A 23326-nucleotide genomic window follows, 5' to 3' on the forward strand; every position below is an offset into this window, starting at 1 on the left:
TTCGCGTGGGATCATGGTTTTTGGCTAGCCACTTCCCAGAGCATTATGAATAGCAGAGGAAGGTGGTGATACTGACAGCCATCCTGGGGTTCCTTTCATTACTCTAGTCACTGAAGGCTGATATGATTGTTGTCCACAGCATAACTTCTATAAAGCCCAGCAGCAGAACACTGCACTTACCTAATGTGCTAATAAGAGAGAGAAAAACTTCAAGTTTCTTTTCTTTCTCACTTGGGACACTATAAAGGTCAATAGGGCAGCTACTAGGAAAAAGTCCAGAGGCACAAATCTAGCAACTCAGAGAGAATTCAGAAGGTGCGTTTCACAAATCGTAGACACACAATATGCTTTCTTTGCATTCTCTACGAGTCAGGCCAATTCCCAGCACAAGTGGCACCTTTGGCCTTTATGAAATGGCATTTTGCCTTCAGCTAAGGAATTTATGTGTTCAGGAAACAGGGCTGAAAGAAGGCAAGTGTCCTGATCAGCTGCTGCCAACCACCATTCCCTACTCCGCAGGGATTTACCCCAAGGAGACTGCAGCTTCCAATCTCCCTTTAGGGAAGCAAGTGTCCTTCTCATTGCCAGAGTAAGTCCAAGTAGATTCTTGAGTGTCTTCTAAAATTCTGTTGAGCAATATGGGAAGAAAAGAATAGCACATTTCTGAAAATGGAAACTGTATATAAATAATAACATTATATAAGGTAAAAATCACAGAACTGATTGAATATAAAGCAGTAACACTTTGGAAATAGCCCAGTTCAAAGGCATTCTGTGCCAGGATTTTAATGAATCTCACAAATACAATGGGTACGTTAGTGAACACATTGCTGCTTTCAATGACCTTGATCAGTTTCTGAATAACAAGAATGGCAAAATAACCTCCTAGTCCAAACGGTCACATTCAGGAGCATTTTACAAAAGCTCTTTCACATTCACCTCATGACAAATGTATTTTAGGGATGACTAAATCAAAATGTCATGACCCAAAAAAGAAAAACAGCTCCCTGGTAAACTTCGTAGCTGAGAAAAGAATGGGCCATGGGATGATCTTCTTTGAAACTAAAAATCTTTAATACTTTATGGAGTCTACCATAAAGCTAACATAAAGCACAAGTTGAGAGTGAAGGAGTAATTATCAAACTTCAACCAGCTGTTAATTTCCATTCACTGGGCAAAAGTATTTCTCACATTCTGATGTGAGAAAGCACATGGACTTGTTTTTTAAAGATTAGGTTATGGGGCCAGCCTGGTGTCGTAGTGGTTCAGTTCCTGCGCTCTGCTTTTGTGGCCCAGGGTTCGCAGGTTCAGATCACTGGTGCAGACCTACACACTGCTCATCAAGCCACGCTGTGGTGGCATGCCATACAAAATAGAGGAAGGTTGGCACAGATGTTAGCTCAGGGACGATCTTCCTTAAGCAAAAAGAGGAACATTGGCAACAGATGTTAGCTCAGGGCCAATCTTCCTCACCAAAAAAAAAGAGGTTAGGTTATGCTATGGGAATTATAAACAACAGATATCATCAGCACTTAGATTAGTAGATTTTTTTTCTTTGAGAAATGGGGCTGAGCACTAGCTACACTACCATCGAGACGGGCACCTGGAGGTAAGCATACAAATACCAGCCAATTTCATGAGCAGCTGGAAGATCTGAGACTTCTATGCCCTTTGTATTTTCTAACTGACATAATTGTTTATTTCAGAGCACAGCTGTAAGAAAGACTTGAGACTCTTGACTTGTCCAAACTTATACTGACTTATTTGTGAAAGCCCAAACTATCCTGTTCTGAAATCGTTTTGGAAGACTCTCATATCTATAGAAAATCTATTTGACTTGCAAAATTCACATGAGCCTTGCATACAAATTCTGTATATTTTCATTGCTTCCACAACCTTTTTGTCTTCTCCCATTGCATTATAGGTTAAGAGGACATAAGCATGGGTGGCAGTAAATGCTTGCAGCATAATATGTGTTAGCTTTCCCTCACAAATAAATATTCCCTTGAAGAACCAAACAGAGTAGAAAGGACAAGCAAAATGCATTACACTTATTTAGTTTCATTGCATCATTTTATTTAGGGCCCCAAACTGATCCCCCTAGTGTAGCTATAATTTCTTTTGCTCTTACACAGCGTACCTTGGGTTAATGAGGTCAACTTGATCTCTATGTAGTGCCCTAAACCTGTACTGTCTCTTAATAAAACATAATTCTCAGGTGACAAGAGGGAAATAGAGCAAATTTACATGAATCAAACTGAAATTGGGAGTATTCCAGATTTTTCCGTTTTTCTCATGCTTCATATTTAATTTGACAATAAAAATTTCTCTCAGGTTGGCTCTATTTGCTGCATCTCCTACTACCTCAGCTTTAATTCAGGCTGTCGTTATTTCTCACCTGCATTTTGGCAGTAATCCAGCTGATCCCTCTGCCTCCAGTCTGTCTGTGTATTTGTTCTGTCATCTACACAGATACCACAGAGATGTGTCTAAAGCACAGATTTGATATTTTTTCTGTCTTGTTTAAATCTTTTGTTTGCCTGGCTAACTCTTTGAACATCCACAAAGCCAGCACCTCTGCCAGTGCTGTTAAATGTCTCTTGGGCAAGTAATACCTGAGCACACAAACAGGAGTCAAGCATCATGCCCTGAGCTCCTGAGACTTAGAACTTTCATGAGGTAGAACTTGAACACGGTCCACAGTAGGAGTCCAGATCTATGCAGACATGTCTGATGGAAAGGTAGACCATGAAGTGACCTGATTTTAAGAATTACCAACTCTGGTCCTGAGAGAAAAATCTTCAAGAAAAGAATGAATTTATTAAGGTGGACTACATCCAACAGCAAGGGCAAGAGTTTCTTGACAACTATTAGCTGTTTCCTGAAATGCATAGTGAAGCCAAGTTCGAGTCCACTAAATTTGGCCATGCGCCTCACCGTCAAAGCATCTATGCACTCGGCAAGGATGAGTGCTATGTAATAAAACTCTACATAACTATGTCAGTATGAAGCTTAGGACCTCTATAACTTGGCATCTTCTTTTCTTAGTTAAGAACTCAAAGGTAAGAAGCCCTTTCTTTACCAGGTTAAAGGAAGTAGAGGGTTGATATGAGTAGAAAAGATGGGAAGGAAATCTGATGATGGAAATGGAGAGAATACAGAGATCCTTGATATTCTGAAGCCAGATATGGGTCACAAAACACTCATAGATTCAGCCAAAGACAGATGCATAGGGCCATGGGCACAGACAGTAATGTCTTGGGATCCAGAGGTAAATAAAAGTGAGACCAAAAGTCGTAGCTAGTCACTCTGGATCATGTTTAAGTCACCTCCGTCCATTTTTGAGAATTTCTATAGACACAAGGAAAAGGAGGCGGTTCTAGTACATGTTATTGAGACAGAAACTTGAACTTACATTAGTTAGTATTTGTACCAGTTAGGACTATCTGGCTGAAAGTGGTAAAAGACACAATCAATGTGGCTTAAACAATGAAGACATCTGTTGTCTCACAACAGGAGTCCAGGGATAGGTTTGTTCAAGGCTCAGCAATGTCACCAAGAACATAGGGAAGTTCTGTACACCTGTCTGCCCATCCAACTTCAGAATGTCACCTTCATTCTTTGGCTCACTCATCTCACGGGTAAAGCAGTTGCAGACATCACCTCATCATCTAAAAGTAGAAAAAGTGCTTCTTCTTTACGATCCAAGACACTTTCATATATATACCCAACACCTTCTTCACATCTCACTGGCTGAGCTAGGTTATATGCTCACCTTAAATTGCTTACTAGCAAGGGGAATGAGAACATCAAGAGATTCAGACAAATTTTGACTCGTCCTGAATGACATTGGGGTCTTGATGGCCAGGGTGATGGGGCAGAAATTACAGTTAGGTAGGCACAAATAGTGTCTGCAAAATCCAGGAATCACAAGCCATTGTAGTGTATGTCAGCGCTTTGTAAACTTTAGATTCTGATTCAGCAGATTTAGGGTGGGGCCCAAAGTTCTGCATTTCTGACAATCTCCCAAGTGATGCTGTTGTTGCTACTCTGTGGACCACATTGTAAATAGCAAATTTTTAGGGGTCATTAATATAATTTTTTTAAGTAGCTTCAATAACCTTCAAAATGAAATCCAAACTCATTAGCATATATGTGATACACTATCCTTGATGACACTCAATTTTGTCCCTTAATTCTCATTGCCCATCATAACCTTAGCATACTCTTTTTCTTTTATGGCCATGTTACATTACAAGAGCTATATGAATTTAGTCTCATATGGTTTCTTGCTCTCATATTTACTATTTCTTCTGCTTACTGTATAATTTATCTCTTTTCCTTATTTTCCTTCTTCACCTAAATAAGTTAGTTTTGGCAGCCTTCTCTAATCCCAACTCTTAAAACCTTATTATGCATTAGGTGCCTCCTTTGAGTCCAACAAATCTATAATTATAATTCACACTGCAATATAATTATTTCTTCACTTTTTTCTACCTTCTTTTCTTTTTTCTTTTTTCTGCCTTCTCCATTAAATAGTAGATTCTGCAATAAGGGGTATTCTAAACATCACATGATTAATACAATGTCTGATAAAGAGTAAATGCTTAGTAAAAGTATTTTTAATAGAAAATTTAATCCCCTCCAATATCCTGTATCTTTCATACAGGTTAATTCATCCATATAGATTGTGGCTGCCACCATCCAATTAACCTAAGAACTGGAGACGCATCCCCCCATTATGTACAATTACCTCAGATTATTTGCTTTACACTCTACTTTTTTTTCTTAATTTTCTTCTCTGTTTGTTTTTAAATTTTGTTCAAGCAGTATAAGAATATGTTACATATTCTATATTTTATATATTTTTTATATATATTCTATAAATGCTTTTGTACAAATTAATAAATAAATCTTGACCCTACAGGAACTTAGAATTTACCAAGTCATCTATGACGTGCATTATACAAATCTAATGCGTGATTGAAAATGAGAATTCCATAAAAAAGAAACGTATAAAGAGGTTTGAGAGTTCAAAGATATTCCAGGTAGGTTATCAATGAAATTCTTGCAGACATTATTACTTGCTCACTCACTTGGTGTTGGCAAGATTTGGTTTTTTGCAGGCTGTTGGACTGAGGGTCTCAATTCCTCAATGACCATCACCTGCATACCTCCCTCAGGTCCTTGTTATGTGACCTTCTGCCTGTAGCAACTCAAAACACGGCACCTGACTTCCATTAGAATGAGCAATGGACAGATGAAGAAATGATCAACAAGATGGAAGCCATAGACTTTTGGTAAGTCTAATCTTAAAAGTGATGACCTATCATTGTTACTACATGCTGTTTGTTAGAAGAGAAACATTAAGTACAACCCACATTCAAAGGGATGAGATTATACAAATATGTAAATATCAGGAGGCAGAGATCATTGGTGGCCATCTAGAAACTGTCTACCACATAGACACTCCATGAAACTTTCATTACGAATGAGACAAAACAACAGAAAACAAAAATAGAAAGTTAGCACAGATCATCCTTGAAGCAATCACATGGATGTTTTTCAGAAGACACTCTGGAAGAAAAGACAAATATTTAAAAGGAATGCTAAGCAAAAAAATTGCAAATAGGAGCAAATCTAAATAAGTATTGACAGTATAAAATAACAATAAGAGTTTGATGACTAATATGGAGTGCAATTAAAATGGCAAAATTATAAGTAAGGAAATAACGCAAGACATCAATAACGTGTACAAGAAGAGAGGCAACTGAAAATGAATCTTTCTAAGGCTCTTGTACCGTTTCAGAGTTTTGTAAGTCCAAGTAAGCATATTAGTTTTTAAGAGTAATCACTGAAAAATAGACATAGATTATGCTGTTTCCAGACTATGAGCGTATGAATGTATGTTTGGGGGAAAGGAAGTGGGAATATAAATAAGACTTAATCAGTCTGAAAAGAACAGGAAATACGGGCACCAGGAGGAATGGAAAAGCAAGGTAAACAAATCACAGAATGATAGCGGATGAAATGTTGGAAAATAAAGAAACCACAAAGAACAACGAATGAAGCAGAATCCTCAGATGATAGCAACTGATTAGATATAGGGTACAGGAAAAGAGAAATTAAAGATCTGCCCCTTTCCACTAGGGTAATTAGAACGTTGATAGTGACATAATCCGCATTTCAGAATATAGGAAAGGTTACTATTCAGTGAAAAGACATGACAAATGCAATTTTGAAAAATTTAGAATTCAGCAGCATTTCCAGACTTTTTAAGTAATATAGCCTTATGGTTGGCAATCAGGGTAGGTAGAGTTGCTAAAGCTGTATTTTTATAGCATTTTGCATGAGGTTGGGAAAAGATCGCTTGTTCATATGAAGAAATATATGAAGAAAATATCACGTGTCCATGTGAATTAATGTACGTGTGTGAGTGCGCATGGCGCAGGAAAGGGAATGGATGTAAAGTTCCTTCAAGCAGCCGTTTGTCACTACTGAGTCTGAGTTGCCTGTGAGACATCCGAATGCAGCTGTTGATTTAGGCAGAGTATAGAGGCACAGATGAACTAGAGGAATGCTAGAGTATTTTGTCAGACAGACTGTGGATTAAATTCCAGCTTTTCCATGTACCAGCTGTTGTGATTTGGACCAAATTACCTAGTGTTTCCAACCTCAGTTTCTTCACCTTCACAATGGCTATGAGACTATCACTGTTATGAGAATTCCTTCAATTAAATAAGATGATAAATATAAAATGTGTAGAATGGTGCCTGAAATACAAGAAGTGATTATTAAAATAGTTTTATTTACACATCAAAATCTAACCCTTTAATGGGCATAAGAAAAAAAAATCTTCCAAATAACATCTTTTATTCAGAACTAAGCATAAAATAAAACCGCATCTTGAATTTAGTTGTTCTTAAACAAATCAAGTAAAAGACCAACAAGCCATAAGGTTTCTGTTGAAAAATCCCATCATGTGGGTCACATTTGTTAACATTTCTCTTAAAGTGTTGTCTTGAATCAGGCAATTCCTTGCCATCAATACCAGATTTCTACTCAGAGTTCAGAAACAAATTTTCAGATTTTATAATAATGGATGAACTTGCCATGAGATGAGCACTACAATAATTTACTGTAAATTGTTAGACCGTTCATCTGAATAAATCATAGAAGATACACGAAGCCAGCAGATTTCTACTATTCTTATCTTGCATAAGAGGGAGCTGACAACTTGAAAAACTCCAATTTGTGTGTGCACCCAAATTCTCTCAGTAAATATACAGGAGAACATAGTCTGAGATAAAGAAAGTCATCTAATGTAAGAAAAGAATCTAATCAAATTTTAAAAAGAAAAAAGAAAGGAAAGAGTCACTTGAGACAGTGTATTGTTCTGGCAAGAACGCTGGGTAAGTAGTCTCTGACATTCCATATCTATGAGACCATGGAGAAGTCACCTACTAACTCTAAGCCCCATTGTCTTTCTCTTTTCAAAATATTTTTAAATAATTTCAAACTAGTGATTTCTTAAAATAAAGATACTGTCTTCCACAATTGTAGTACAATTATAAAATTCAGTGCCTTTTTCATCCCAGTCATTTTAGACAGCATCTCAAACATTTCTCTAGAAGTTTGATTTGGGTCATTTTTACATCTACTAGGTTTCTGTGTAAATTTTTAAACATATAAAATATAGTTGTAATAATTTTTAATGACCTTTGCTGCTAATTTTAACATCTATGTCAGTTCTGGGCCCATTTTCAAAATTAACTTTTTATTTATTTTTATTTATTTATTTAGTATTTTTATTTTGCTGAGGAAGATTTACCCTGAGCTAACATCCATGCCAATCTTCCTCTATTTTTTAGTATATGGGCTACCAGCTCAGCATGGCTGCTAACAGAGTGGTGTGGGTCCATGTCTGGGAACTGAACCCGGGCTTCCAAAGTGGAGTGCACTGAACTTAACCACTAGGCCACTGGGACTGGCCCAACTTTTTATTTTTAAAGAGTTTAAGACTCACAAGGAGTTGCAAAAGTAGGACACACATTTCTCATGTACTCTTCCCCTAACATTCCCCAATGATAATATCTTACAGAACCATAGTACGTGGTCAAAATAAGGAAGTGGACGTTGGGACAATATTATTAACTCATTTTATTGGAATTTCCCAAGTTTTGCATGTACTCTTGTGTGTGCGTGTGTGCTGAATAGGGCATATGGTTTTATGAAAGTCTGTCTCGTGAATAGATTTGAGTAACACCGCAATCAGGACACAGACTACTGTTCAAGTACGGCACCCACGTAAAATCTCCTTCATATTACCATATTACTCCTTAATAGTCATACCCTTCTTCCACCTCTAACCTCTGGCACTCACTGATATATCTTTACAATGTCACTTCAAGGCTTTACATAAATGAAATCATTAAGTATAATTATTTGAGGTTGGATACACACATATACATATAGGGAGACAGAGAAAAAAATAGTTTCTATCTCTCTACATCTATCTCTCTCTCTCTCTATCTCTCTATCTATCTATCATCTATATAGAACCTATTTTTAAAAAACAAATCTCTCCAAATAACTTAGGTTAAGAATGGCATTGCCTTTCCTAATAAATTTGGGGAATATTATTATGTGACTGCTTATATATTTACTTATTTATTATTCCAGATGGCTGCATATGCAGTGGATATTTTTTGCCTTTATTTTGTTCTGGTTGTCATTGGATGGTGGGTCTGTTGGTTGGTTTTGAGAGAAGGAGATTGGAGTTTGACTTAAATATAGTTTGGTGTGTGAGCCTCAAGAAGCTCTCGGTTACTGTCCAAAGAGCCGATCATTAAATTGTGTTTAAATAGGACCTATCAAATCCGAAAGAGGAGACTGTATTATTTTCTGAAACTATAGTAAAGAGTCAAAATATTTTCTATCCTGTTGTATAAATATTGTTGAATAATTGACACATTATGTTGAATAATTGACATTGACACATGTTGAATAATTGACATTGTTGATAATTGACACAAGCTGTAAATTCTTTGATATACATGATTTAAATGAACTAATAGAATACTTCACAATTCACATAATTTAAATACTTAACAATTAAACTACTGTGTTTGTAACATTTTATATTTGTAGTAGTCAAACCATTGCAAACACATTTTGGGGGCTTAAGTAGTTAAAGTATTACATTTGAAAGACTGGTAATCAATCTGTTAAATTTTTTGAGATTCTTTTTACTTTTCATTAACTGTTAATAATTATAGGAAAAAGACCTGTAGTCAAGGTAACGAGGAACAGAAAATAAGAAACTTTGCCCTATCTGGCTCTGTTGAACGCAATACACTGCTTTCATTGTGCTCCTGTGAGCACCAGAATGTAAACATGTTTCGACCTTCTTTTCTTTACCTTGTTGAGAAAGGTAATTTCAATAGAACACTTAAATTCTCCAAAAAACAGTTTCACAAAGACAGTTGCAACTTATGTTTCTATGATTATAGTCAAAGTCTATAATTTCTGACTTATTTCTCTGGATAATCACTTTACAGTAAAGTAAAATGTAAAGTTGGTCTCAAAACAGGTGAAACCAAAAACGTTATTTTTGATAAATTTTGATAAGATTTGTGTGGTATAGGTACATTTTTGCAATGTTTATACAGAAGATGTATGCAGATACCATTATGAATTCATTTTGAAATGTACAATACTGGTTTACAAGTAAAGTGGTTGTGTACTCAAATTGCTTCCATTATTACAGAATTGTCTTCTAGCAAAATAGGCACATAAAATTAAGCACTTCTGGCACTGTAGATTCCAATTTATATACCGTGCTGTATTTCCAAGGGTAAGACTTCCCAAAGTAAATCTATTTGCTTCGGTATATATGGCACAGTAATATTGGGAAATTATAACAGATTTGATTTTCTTTGCATGATTTCTTTCTTGCCGCCTTGATCTCCTACCCATTAACTTAGTGGCATCCATTGCTTCGACAGGTAGGTGTTGGGGGATACAAGGGAAAGCAAAGCAACCAGCCAAGTTTCTGAAAAGATTGTGTTAAAAGCTCATAGCTCATGCTGTAGTCTCAGCGAAGGCATTTTTGAATGTGAATACCTTGCCTGTTTGAAAGAAGTTTTGATGTTTTATGAAGTATTCTATTTTTGTTTTTTCTTCGGAAGTCAAAGCACATAGTTTATATCGTAAGTGATAAAGTGAAAAAATAGATGATGGTATAAGAGGAATTTCTTGTTCCAAACTAGATAAAGATATATGGTTTGAAATAAGAGGAGAATTTTGAAGGAAAATTAGATAACTTTGAAGGCCACAAAGGATGACCTGACCCTTTCCCACTGGTCTTCATTCCCCAAGATGCCTACTAAGGTCAGGAGTGAATGACAAAAGAACAGTAGTTTGAGGGGAACCTAATTGGAGGACTGATGACTGACTGTCTTACATTGGAGTCTGTAGGAGAAAGTTCCAAAAATGAATGTCAGGGTATTAATTGGTAAAACGATACCCCTACTGCCCCCCAAAACATCTTGCACTCAGAGAATCACAAAAATTTTAATGTTTCTCCATCTCTATCCAAATAGGAGCATGGAGATAGCTAAGGGCTACTCTGAAGTTGGGGTGAGGAGGAAGCAGAAAGCCTATATGTTCATAGTGATCGAGGGCTCAGAAGTCAAAACTTGAGCAATGAAAATAGGAGCCCATGATTAAAAATCAGTGGAAATTATATACCACAGTAGAAGCCAAGAAGATGCTTTTCAATGCAAGATGAGACATCTTTCCTCTATGTGAGAATAATATGCAAACCCTTAAATGATACTGCTCATTTATCCCTCCAGATTTGCCTTGCTTTTGGGCCTAGAAGCTTACTTGTATGGACTGCCTCACTCAGGCAGGCTCTGTTGCCATCTGGATCATGGTTGGGTTTGGACAATAAGAAGCATGGCAAGAGATAAGAGAGAGAAGAAACAGGTCAAGGTATTTACTTATATTTCCCACTTACTCCCTCCATACCTCACCTCCTCCATGAGTTCCTGCCAAGACACATTTTGGCAGTGGCTGCCTTCTTCTCCGTGATCTATGACTTTTCATTTTCACTGCATTCCAGATATCGCCACTCTTGTTGCCTCTTTAGGTATAAAGTTAGTAACAAGTGCCCCCTCTTTTGAATCCCTGAATGGTTCACCATCCCTTATTGATATCCTTTATCCTTATCCATAACGCTGTAAATAATCCTCTCTTTATACTCTCTTCCTTTATCACTTTGAATGTGCCATTTATCACCTCATCTTGACTTTAGACCACCCTCTGGCAAAAATTGAAGGAAAAATGGATGTAGAAATTACTGAACTGATTAAATATTTACCAAGAAAACATTAGAAGCCATGAGTTTTCTTTGTAACAGTAGATGATTTTTCTATCCATAATGTAAATGCTGTACAAAACCCAAGTAAAATTCTATTAGATACTTAAAGACATTTTTCACCTTGTATACTTGAATTTATGGCATTTCAAATTCAACCAACTACATATAAAGACGTTATTTTTCAATTTTCTTCTGAAAGTAATTTCAAAAAATAAATTTTGACTCATTCCAAAAGATGTCATTTTTGAAGGAATTCACTAGATTATTTTTTTAAATCTCAGAATTGAACATTAGTCTCAAATCAAGTACTCATTTACAGATTAATTTTCTCAACTTATTTGTAAAATTGATATTGGAGTTTAACCATATGTTTAAAGAGTCACTTGTAATTTCTGAGTAGTACAGATGAAATTATTATTTTCAGCATGGACTATTTTTAAATTTATAGACCATTAATTTACCAGGCTGTGTTCAATAGCATGACTTACAAAGATTGAAAATTAAACCTACAAAGTCTTTAAACTCAGTGTCCTTGAGCTGTACCCTTCCTTTTTAAGGAGATCTGTGAGTGCATGTGAGTGTGTGTATGTGTTTGTTTCTCTGTGTGTAGGTGTGTTGGGCAAATTCCAAATAGGGTAAACCCAATGAAATCCATGACAACACATATCTTAATGTAACTTCTGAAAACTAAAGACAAGAAAAAAATCTGGAAAACAGGAGAGAGACATAGTACATTGCTTATTTGAGAACACCAATTCAAATGACAGAGGATTTCTCATCCAAAACCATAAAGGCCAGAAAAATGTGGCACAACATTTTTCAAGTGCTGAAGAAAAATAACCACAAATTCTACATCTGTTGAAAATATCCTTCAAGAAAAGGACATTTTCAGATGAAGGAAAACTAAGGGAATCTGTCACAAGCAAATCTATCATTAAAGAATGGCTGAAGGAAGTTCAATAACAGTAAGGAAATGATCACAGAAGAAGATTTGGAACTTCAGAAAAGAAAGAACTTTAGAATGGGTGAAAATAAGGGTAAATGCAGTAGACTATCCTTCTTCTCATGAGTCTTAAAACATGTTTTATGATTGAAGGAAAATTTTAACACCATCTGATGTGGTGCTCAATGTACGCAGAAGAAATACTCAAATCTATTATATTGTAAAGTAGGAAGGGTAAGGAAATCCAAATGGAAGCAAAATTTATGCACTTCACTTGATGTGGTAAAACATTGCCAGTAGGCTGTAAGAAGTTACATACGTCTTCTGTGATATCTCAAGCGACCACCAAAAAACTATTCACAGCTTTATACTAAAAATGATAGAAATAAATTAAGATGAGTCTTTTCCCTTTTTTAAGTGTTAAAATACACCAATCAGGTGGCATAGAGGGAGAGGTATCTTAATGCTACCCTCATAAGCAACGGAGGCAGGGACTGAGATACCCAACTAGGGAGGGGACCGTGAGTTGAGGGTTAGATCTTAGATCCACGGGGCCAAATTAAAGATGCAAGAAGCAAGAGGTTCCTAACAAAGATCACACGGGGCGACATGGTCTCACAGTAAAATCAATTACAAAAAGTCAATAAATAAAAAATAGTCACACAGAAAACGTCAAAACACCAAGGTCAGAAGTTCAAAGCCAAGCCAAATCAGAGTGAGAGGTACAGGAGGTTGAGAAGTTGGGGGAGGGAAAGGTGGTTCATGGCTTACAGCTATGGGCTGACAATCATGTGATACATTATACTGAAGGCATCTGACTCATTTGAGGTACAGGAGGCAGGAAGTACAGTGTAGGGGACACAAGATAGCAATTATTGGGTTTCTATACCTTCACAGAGCTTTTCCTATATCATCTCATTTAATCCTCTCACAAACATGTGTGACAAGAAATTTTAGCCTCATTTTACAAATAATATAATAGAGGCTTAGCAAATTTAATAACTTGGATAAAATAATTTAGCCAAATATGACTAGATTAAGATATGCACCTGATCTGACTTTTCTAGGCACCGTCTAAGCTGGACTGAGCAAAGGGTCTGGGTTGGAAAGAATGGAGTAATTTCTCTACCACCTTCTCCCTCCAATATTGGCAAGCATGGACCAGTTCATTTCACAGTTAAGAAACTATTGTCCTACGCTTTTTCTTTTATTATAAGAGCAGAAAAATTCTTTCAAAGCAAGAGGGGCCAGCCCTGTGGCCAAGTGGTTAAGTTTTCACGCTCTGCTTCAGTGGCCCAGGGTTTCACTGATTTGGATCCTGGGCGTGGACCTAGCACAGCTCAGCAAGCCATACTAGGACAGCGTCCCACACAGTAGAGCCAGAAAGACCTACAACTAGAATATACAACTATGTACTGGGGGGCTTCAAGGAAAAGAAGAAAAAGAAAAAGATTGGCAACAGACGTTAGCTCAGGTGCCAACCTTTGGGAAAAAAAAACAAAGCAAGACTCTTACTGATATCTCAAGGAGACTTAAAAACTTAGGTAATAACCAGAGGTAAAAAAAAGGGAGAGAGAGATTTATGCAATAGAATCATTTATTTTTGTTAAAATATTAGTATCTGTTATTGGTCTTTATCATTTTTTAAATGATAAATCTTATAGAAAAGTGATGCATTTCCACTATTTATATTTACTTTTTGTAAGAAATCAGTGTTGCCTCGTGTTTAAGAATATAGGCTCAAAGTCAACTGACATGGATGAATCCAGAATCTGCTTCTTCTTAACTGTATAACCTTGGGGATGATATTTAACCTCTCTAACGTTCAGTATGTTTATCTGTAAATTGGGGATAATCGTTGGGGTGCTTAGAGATTAAATCAATGATCCATATAAAATAGTCCATATAGTATCTTATAGTCCAATAGTATCTTCTTGTAAAAGTATCTCTTAGAAAGCAATCAACTTTTTAATGAACGTCTGACAAACAGTATTTGTTGTAAAACATTGATGGAAGATAATGCTGATAAGGTCATAGTCTTAAGACCTCCCACTGGAAATTTACCTCCCCTTCTATCTACACTTTGAACCCTGAACAAAAAAAACCAGAAAATGATTCATCAAAGTCATCTGGGACCTGAGTGAAAGAGGGTAGCAGGATCAAAGAAAATGCAGCCCTGTTTTGAAAAGAAGATCTCAAAGTCCATCCTGTCTAACCTGAGTCAAGGGTACGGTGTGGAGCAAACAACAGCACATAGTTAATGAGTGTGTTATGCAGCCTTTAAAGAAAACCAATGTAGCAAAACATTGAATACTCTGACAAAATATAGTAGAAATATAATGCTTACTCAGTATGAGAGAGATAAGGAAAAGGGATTATTTGAAGGGAAATGATTGCAAAGAAGAACAAGCTGCAGCTTTTCTCACAGCTAAAGACCATAGAATAAAAGATGAAAGCTAAGCCTCTTAGCACAATGCTATGAATTCCAACTGCATACAGTGGCGGAGTTGACAGAAGACTAATTTCTCAGGAAGAAAATGTTTTAAAAATTAAGCACTCAAATCAATATATCATTCTGGTTTAAAAGAAAAAGAGTGGCATCTGGGGAGTAAAGTTTTATTTTTTAATCAAATGTAAATATAAAAACAAAGATCCTTTACAACTTTATTTTAAGTGATCGATGTTGCCATGAGTGATTGCTGTGATTTTATTTTGAGGAGGCAGATTTCGATTAAAAAATTAACTCTTTGTTTTCTGGTAGTTTTTAATCAACAATATGATATTATTTTATGAAATATTCTAAAATGATAGAAACATTTGTCATTGGAGAAAACTCCTGTCCATTTCAAACAACGTACAAAGTATCAACTCTATAATAAGGGCCTAAATTTTTTAGAACTCATTTTAAAAATTAAAACTTCAGGATTAGAGTTTCCATTTTATTACATAATATTTGTCAGACTAATTAATGACTCTCAGCCATTCTCAAATCTTTGGCTAGTGGTGGAATATGAATTGATGAGTCACATTCACTCATTGATGTCCTAGGCAAACACTACTTTTGTTAAATAACATTGTGTTATAAAAATCAGTAAAATATTTCCTCAAATTTCACTGCTTCTTAGTCCTTTCCAACACTTTTAGTACTTTTTTTTTCTTTTACCTAATATAAAATGATGTCAAACTTGTGAGAAGCATAAGAGATAATTCATGAAATTACTTGGATAAGTTTCTCCTCATTATTTTTCAATTTCCCTACTGGAAATCTTAAGATTTGCCCTCTTCCCTTGTGTTAAATTTTCATATTTAAGCAGAAAGGATTTTCTATAAGAAATCCTGAAGCCAATTCTAAAATAAATTTTATCTTTAAGAACTATTATTTACTACTGCGTTTGCTTAGAAACATAAAGGCCACGTTTTAATGTTGCAGCTGAACAAAAGCAGAAATAAAATTTAGACAACATCACTCTCCCTGTATCTCTTTTCATAGGACAGAGATTAAGGTCATGCTTTGAATTTGATTTAGGTTAGTTTTCAATTTTAAGAAACCTTCAATTGCATCTATAACCATAGAAGTCCCAAGTTCTCTAGCTACTGACATTACTCTTTTCCTTAGTGTCTAAATAAAATGATTCAAGCTGGATCCTATCTGGTAGCAAAAATTAGAGCCCTGCTTTGAAAATTCATGAAGACAGGCCAGGGGATGGAATGTGGACAATCATTTTCTTACACCTCTCAGTGCAAACTTCTCTTCCCAACAACTCTTTGATCATTTCCTTCAACACGGTATCAGCTTACTCTAGGTTTCTGTAATCACAAAACACAAACAAAAGTATGCCTAGTTCTCCAAGGCGGAGCAATGACAAGGCTAAAACCAAATTTATAAGTGAATAAAAGTTCTTTTAAGATTTACAGGACTGAGTGGGAACTTGGTGAGGGCAATCACAGCATGAAAGAGAAAACAACCAAAAAGTAGATGCTACCAAAAAAGTAATGAACTATGAAAACATACAATCACAGAGATGAACCTCAAGTGCGTTATGTTGAGAAAAAGAAACCAGGCTCAAATTGTAGGATCCAATTTATACAGCTCCATAGAAAACACTATAGGGACAGAATCAGATCACTGGTCACTAGGAGCAGGGGAAAGGAATAGACTACAAAGGGGCATGAAGAAATTTTAAGGAGTGAAGATGTGTCAGACACTTCGGTTGTGATGGTGTTTACCTGACCGCAAGTATTTCTCAAAATTCACAGAGGTATAGATCTAGAAAGGGGAATTTTACTACATGTAAATTATACCTCAATAAACTTCACTTTTTAAAAAATGGATACTGTGCAATATTATTCCTGATATCCGTTGAAAACATCTTCAAAGGATTTTCTTCGACATCTTCTTGCTGCATAGCCCTTGCTTCCTGACTCGTTCTCAAACCAGAAGTTCTAGCTCCTCTTAATCTTGTTTCCTATTTGCAGGATCCCCACACTCCTGTCTTCCTAAACTTTCTAAAATAACCCTCAAATCTTTTAATACTGAATGAATCAATTCACTAAAAAAATAACTAGCAGACATTTTTGCCGCTCATTGATTTGAACCAAATCTTAACTTTTTCCTGATCATAATCAAAGACTTATTGAAGTGTTTTTTTCCTTCCCATTTTCTTATATCACAAATAAAAGAACTCTCTCTCAAAGAGGTATTTGCTTTCCACCTTTGGCATCAAAGGCCTGTGAAAGCTTTACATTTAGAATCTTATTTACCAGTCTCCCCAGTAACAGATGTAGTTTTTAACAAGAGCTCTGCTACCAAGTGCCAGTGCTTTCCTTCCCTGCCTCGCAGTTCCTAGGAAAAGGAAAGGATTAAGTACCAGAAAATTCACCTTCTAATTAAAATTTCTTTTCAAACTGTCATTTTTGGTTCCCCAACATCTCTTCAATCATTAGGCATATCAATTGTTCAAAGTCCAAAAGAACCATACTGTATTAATTTATCAATTCATTTACTCACTTTCCTCCATAGATTACTATTTACACAATATTTTATATTCACAACTGATTTTATATTAAAAGAAGAAAAATCAGTGTTAATCTAAGAAGACAAAAATTTTAAAACCTGCTTTGCACAGCTGCCTTTATAAATGTTACACAGTAGGGGCTGGCCTGGTGGCGTAGTGGTTAAGTTTGCGCGCTCTGCTTCAGTGGCCCAGGATTTGCTGGTTGGGATCCTGGGCACAGACCTAGCACCGTCCATCAAGCCATGCTGAGGTGGCATCCCACATACAAGAACCAGAGGGACATAACAACCAGGATTTACAACCATGTACTCGGGGACTTTGGGGAGGAAAAATAAAAGAGGAAGATTTCCAACAGATGTTAGCTCAGGGTCAATCTTCCTCAAAAACCAAAAACCAAAAAACCCCACAATATTGCTGAGATCTGGATCATTTAAAAAAAAAGTAAATAAATATTACACAGAACTCTCAAGCTAATGGATACAAATGAGATCACACTAATATCCCCAGCTCCTCTCACTCATAACTCAGCCAGTCCCCAGGGGTGTCACACATGTTGAGAGAAAATTCTCCATGTTCTTTAACATGTCTGCTTGTCTCCTGAACAAAAAAATATTGATATTTATGCTCCTGAATATCTTAGAAGGATGTTAGTACAGTAAAGGGTCTTGGGGGATAAAGATAGTGTCTCCCTCCAGGGCAGTGGAAAGATTTGTTTTCTGATCAGGATAATAAAAATGTTTCCTTCCAGAGAAAAAGTTGGTCAGGCTTGCTAGGAGCCACCTTGAAAAGATTAGGGTTCCTAAGCCAGGAGTAATGCTGTGATGCAAACCCACTGCTAGAACCTTATCACCTGGACCACCTGCTTCACCCTGAGGGATTTGGGAGGCAAGGGGAATGGACGTGATCATGAAGGTCATTATGACTGCGGTGCCACAAATAATAAAGTCCTTTGTTTCTGACCCAGGAATCTCATGTCTTCTGCTAGCACTCATGTAACTGTGGTAACCTAATCTATTTACTGACAAACAGTGTAAAATTTCAGACCCTTCATGGTTCTTGACAACGCAATACTCATAAATCAATCTAGATCGCACCTATATTCCTCTCTGTGGGCTGATATCACCTACAAGCTACTGGGCCAGTGCCTACAGTGCTACCATTGCTAGCATCTGGGTCACAGCCTTATAGACCTGCCCAGAATACAACCCAGACCTCCTACATATTGCTTCACCATAACTGGTGGCAGTAGCTATAGTCAAGCAGCTACAATTTTCGCTGTGCTTCCCTGGGGCATTCTTTCCTTGATTTTTGAAAATTGTTACCCTGACCACTGATGCCATCATCAATGACCACCCTATTCAGGCCTCTCTGAGATGCTCTACTGAAAAATGATAGGAAGACAACTTCTCTTTCCCCATGTGGGCTCTTTGGTACATGTTTCACAGCAGGGTTGCTTGACTCTCAAGTTCAGTTTAGCATTACAAATACATTGGCCTCTTTCTCCAGGATAAGTACCCAGGCCTACCTGGTAGCTAGTCAAGGTGGGTTCAGTAAACACAATGTAACTAGGATGATTCTTCCTCTCCAACTCTCAAATCCTATTGCTGAGTCAAGTAGAATTTGGTATACACTCACTTCTGTTAGCATAGATGCTCTACCAGAGAGCCTACTGTCACTGCTAAGTTAGAGTAAGTTGGATACTGTTATAGACTGAATTGTGCCCCCCTCCCAACATTCATATGTTGAAGCCCTAACCCCTGCCATGGCTCTATTTGGAGATAAAGCCTCTAATGGGGTAATTAGCATTAAACGAGGTCATAAGGATGAAGCCTAATCCAATAGGACTCAGAGCTTTATAAGAAGAAGAGACAACAGAAATCTCTCTCTCTCTCTCTCTCTCCACATGCATACAGAGGAAAGGCCATGTGAGAACACAGAGAGCAGGTAGCATCTACAAGCCAGGAAGAGACCTCTCAGCAGAAACTAATTCTGATGACACCTCGATCTTGGAGTTCTAGAACCATAAGAAAATAAATTTCTCTTGTTTAAACCACCCAGGCTATGCTATTTCGTTGTGGCAGGTTGTGCTGACTAATACGTAAACTCCTCTGTCATACCTTCCCACCCACTCCCACAGTTCTACCAGCCGTGCAAACCTTGAGTGAAAACAAATACTCATTGGAGGACTCTGACTTTGGGAAATGCATGATGTCAGACCCTGAATGACCTGTGGGACTGCTATTTGCCTCGTGAGGGACATACAATGTTTATTTTTATTTTTGTTCTCTTTTAATAAAGCTTCCATTTATGCCTTCAAGATGGAGACATTTGAGGCAGCTTGCTGGGCTAGTCAGAGGAAAGATTTCACAAGTTGCTAACAAGAGGCTAATTTTACAAGACTTATGACGCTTAGGATGCAGCTTTGACTGTATAGGTCAAGGACATTCTGCCACAGAAGTTTAACTAAATATTTAGAAATAAAAAATTAGTATGTTTTTCCATGAGCATCTGTTATCAACAAACCATAAGGAAGTAGAACATTTCCATTCTATTTTTATAATGTGAAAAATATTTCCCCATGACTTATAACATTTCAAGTATTATAAAACTATATCTAATATTTGATCCCAATTAGGAAATATAAAAAAATGTTAACATATTAATCCTTATAATTATAGCTATTTATTCTGTTTTATGTAATTTTGTTTGCATATTTTATACCAAAATTACATGATTTATACAATCACATTTTATATTTTTTTATAGAACTATAACATTGACAGCATGTTTTTATCCAGTTAGCTGTAAAATCGTGATTCAACGTTCCCTAAGCAGAAATCCATGTGACTCAATGGTCTATGTTACCACCTGTCCCTGAGGCAAGAGGTCTTGTTGACCATTGCCCACAGACTAGTTCTAGACAATCTGTATTGACATATCAGATGTTTGAAGACAGTATCAGTGACAATTCTACCAAATGAAAAATGCCCTTAAATTTATTAGCTCCTGATCCTCTTTTAGTACGTTTTTCTGACATTTGGTCCTGATAGGGGAAAAATTAAAAAAAACTATAGCATATAATTAATGGAATTGAATCTTTACTCAACACTAAGCTTAGTCATTAAAAAAAAGAAAAGCATTTTTACAGTAAGTTACAAGAATGAACTACATTGCGTATGAGAAAATTTATGATTTATTTTTCCTCAATGAAGGCAGTCTACAGATATGGTTAAATATGGAGGGAACTCCTCTTGTTATCTTGTCAACTTTCAAATGTCCAGGACTTTTTTTCATTGTTATTGATCTTCTTCTATATAAGAGACCAAGGCAAAAGGAATAACTCCTGAAAATATTGAAGGAGTTATTTATCAAATGATTGAGACAATCCTGGCCTATTTGCCCTAAGATCTATTCCTTGCCCCTCCTGTCCTTGTCTCTGTATCACAGGCCAAGAAGCTTCCGAAGCTGCATTTCCCAGGGTTCTCTGGGTTCAGCTGAGTGGAGACCAGGAGAAGCCAGAGTATATCTCCTCTCCCTCTACCTCAGCTGATCTTCCTACAATTCTCCATTTCCTCCAATGCTCTGGCTCCCACTCGAAAGGCCCAATGGGTTCCAGCCTCTATCAGATGGTACTGGCCTCTGCACTGTGGTATCAGCCTACTTGCTTTGTCTCAACCATCTAGTGGTGGTACTGACTTCCTACTATTGCTAATATTTGGGTTACCTCACCATTCTCTCTGCGTCTCCACCACCTATATAACCACACCCTCACAGTAACTCTTCTCTGTTGTAAATTCATGCAGTGGTTTAGATCTTCCTGTTTAGACGCTAATAGATTTATTTATTTGCTTGTTTATTTATTTGTTTACTTATGCTCTGCCTTATTCCAGACAAAGATTAAGGCAATTTAGAGAAAATTGTAAAATACAAGAAGATAAAAATTAGAAGTGGATTTTTTTAAGCTGGGATGGAGAATGCAATAAAATACTTAGATAAAATAATGTCAGAAATAAAGTTAAAATAATGAACAAAAATGATCTATACATTCACAGTAGTGTAAATATTCTGGCAGTCATTGTGAAAAAGGAAACATGGTCAGTTAAAAAATTCAGAGGTAGGAGGAGAGGAGAAAGAGGCTATTGTTTACTTAACTATCAGATCCACTGTTAATCTCATTGCTGTAGCTACTGAAGATAGGCGTATTGGAGGGCCTTTATTTTTGCCCCCAAAAAAGAAACACTCAAGTATGCATGTGGCCATCTAGCATTGTGTGGCACATTCTCATCCAACCAGACTCCAACACTCCTGGAGTTTATTCAGTCCAAAGGTCCTCCAGGGTACATCCAGGCCCATACAGAGATTACGTCCTTGTTAGTCAAGGTCTTTTCCAGGGCCTTAGTGGGTTTCTATTCCTTCAGTGTAGCATTCCTTCAATGTTGCTCCATGCTTGTGTTCCCAGTAGAGCTTTCAGGTTTTTTTATTACACTCAAATATTTGTCCTTTTTTTTCAAAACAAGGATAGGATTCAATCACAAGATTTGTCAAAATTAGCCCTTGCTCCATGTCCAATGAGTCTATAAAATTTAGGCACAGCTCCACCAGACCACCAGACCACCTCCACTCTCTTTTCTCATGGAGAGGCTTCTTCTTTGGGAGTCCATGGGTTTTTTTCATAACAGGAACCTTAGCTAAGGCCATTCCAGCTGTCAAAAGGTCCGAACTGCATTGAATAGTATTTGTATAACTTATTTTGTTGCTTCTGAGTAATCCATAATATTTCATAGTGTCCACAATCACACTTCTTTTATCCACTTCCCCTATAGGTATTATTTTCAACATGTCACCTTTGTGTTCTATGTAAGAATTTCTTTGGGATATACACTTAGAACTTATTTCTCAGGAGCACAAGAAAACACATATCTAAGTTCATTACATACAGACAAATTACTTTCCAAAATGGTTGTTCCAGATTATGTTCCCATAATAATAATTTATAAATATTTCCCTAAGTCTTTATCAATCTTGCTTTTTATCTAATCTTCTTGTTTTTACCTACTAAGAGTGTAAAGAGGTATTTCTTTGTTGTTTGACTTTCTCTCACTACTAGTGAGTTTAAGCACCTTCCATTTACTTCTAAGTCAGTTGCACTTCTTTAGGAATCAGCTGCTCATCTTGTTTACCAAATCTGCAATAGAGTTTCCCTTCTTTCCCTTGTTTAGGTAATAAATATTTTCACTATATTATGTTCTAAACATAAAACAAGATCATTTTCAATTTCTCCTTGACCCAAGGGTATTCAATAATATGTTTTTTAAAAATTTAAGTGGATGTAATTTTAAAATATCTTCATTTCATTATAAACACACACACTAATTTAGTGGATATATTTAAAATTAACTTATTTAACCTCAGAATATCCCTACAAGATAAATACATTCACTATTTCTATTTTATAGATGAGAAAACTGGGTCATAAGAAGTTAAATAACTTTCCTAGGACATAAAGCTGGGAGGTAACAAAGTCAAGATTTGAACTCAATATTTGAATCTAGAGCTCAAGATTTTCACTACTATGATATCCTAAAACAAAATCAATATGAATAAAAATGCATAGAGTTTCTCAAAATGAAGCTACAGTAAAATGATAAATAGGTAACACTAGAGATGAAATGTGATTTCTGATGAAAATAAAAATACGTTAGATGCCTCAAATATGAAAACATATAAGAAGCCACTTCCAGATATTTTGGGCAGATACAAAATTAGAAACTGTGTGACCCATTTAATGAATATAAGCATCCAGGTGCAATAGATCCATTTAATAACCCACAATCAGAAGTTGTGCTGGCTATTTTTACTAAGAATATAAATTTCCAGTGGAATGCCCAATAAGGTTACTGTTTAAATGGTAATGCTAATAATTACATTCTGAGTTCACACTTCATTGAATGGCATAATTTATGTATCGCACATTTCCCCTGT

This window comes from Equus quagga, chromosome 4 (genome assembly GCF_021613505.1).
Source record: "Equus quagga isolate Etosha38 chromosome 4, UCLA_HA_Equagga_1.0, whole genome shotgun sequence".
Lineage (NCBI taxonomy): Eukaryota > Metazoa > Chordata > Mammalia > Perissodactyla > Equidae > Equus > Equus quagga.